This window comes from Neofelis nebulosa, chromosome 4 (assembly GCF_028018385.1).
Source record: "Neofelis nebulosa isolate mNeoNeb1 chromosome 4, mNeoNeb1.pri, whole genome shotgun sequence".
Lineage (NCBI taxonomy): Eukaryota > Metazoa > Chordata > Mammalia > Carnivora > Felidae > Neofelis > Neofelis nebulosa.
Window position 1 is genome coordinate 108,780,500 of NC_080785.1, and position 1,508 is coordinate 108,782,007.

Here is a 1,508-nt window from a genome sequence, read left to right on the forward strand (position 1 = left end):
GTGAAATGGCACACACACTAAAACTTATGTTAAGGATGAATAATATATCGGAGACCTTGTATATAGTTATTACTTTAAAGTATTACTTATGTATTTATGTATTTATTTTTGAGGTGAGGGAGGGGTAGAGAGAGAGAGGGAGAGAGAGAATCTTAAGCAAGCTCCATACCCAGCACAGAGCCCAATGAGATGTGGGCTCTGTCTCACTACCATGAGATCATGGCCTGGGCCAAAATCCAGAGTTGGATGCTTAACTGACTGAGCCACCCTGGTGCCCCATAAAATATATTTTATTTTTTTTTAATTTTTTAAAAATATATTTTAAATTTAACTAAGTTTATTTAAAAAAATTATCTGACCTCCCTCACTCTAGTAGCAATCATTACTGCCTTGAACTACGCCATTTAACAGTTGCCTGCTCCCAAACTCTTCCTAACCCCGGTCCTCTGAGATTTCTTCCAATTTGGGGTCTCGAAGCCCCTGTGGATTTACTTAACTCCCTTTACAGAGCACTAATTACCTTCTGAACTTAGGGCAGCAATTCTGTGAGCTTCCATTTTACCGAAGGGAACACGGATCCTCACAACGGTATATGGATTTTCAGGAAGGGGAAGAGACCATGCACCAGCCAATGTATTAGTCACTGTACAAATATTAACTCATTCAACCCTCAGAGAAAGGCACCTATTTCTACCCGATTTTTCAAATGAGTAAACTATGGCCCTGAGAAGATTCTATCTTGCCCATGTTTCCAGAGTTGGTAATTGGTGGCTCTCAGATTTCAACCCAGATATTCTGGCTCCAGAGGCAAGGTTTTCAGTCATTGCTTTGCTATCTCTCATTCTTATTAGCAGTAAAAACAAAATATTGATTATCAATAATACCTAATATAACACAGAAATGTGATCAACAGTGGTTTATATTTTCCAGAGCTTTTTGTCAGGCGTTTTCACTTACAAGAGCTCATTTATTTTTGAAAACTCATTTTGCTGAAACAGCAACTGAGGCCCAAGCACTCACAGATGGTGCCTGTGAAACGCACTGTGGGAACCCCAGACTCATTATTGCTTAATAACACAACGTAAAGAATAATAAAAGTGTCCACGGTCCTTAGAGATGAACAGTGTACTTTTATACACATTTTACACGGGATAACTGGCTCAGAGAGGCCAGCAACTCATGCAAGACAGCACTTAATCAAGTAAGAAATAGCAAAGTTACCACTTGTTTAATAGTAGTAACAACGCCTTGCTCTCCTGGGCTAAAGAAACGCTTTCCTTACAGAAACTAAACTCAGATCGCAGGGAGGTGTTCACTTCACCCAGTCCCGCTGCAGCTTCATGGCCCCGGGACAGGTGTTCGGTTGGTTTGGCAACCTAGGCACCCGTCCGAGAGTCCTGTCCCGCGGGCACCCGGGCAGGTGGGCCGCCGCGGTCGCCCCCTGCTCCGGGTCCAAGCCGGTGCTGTGTCGCCCCCACCCCCGCCCAAGGCCGCTGTGAGACGATACT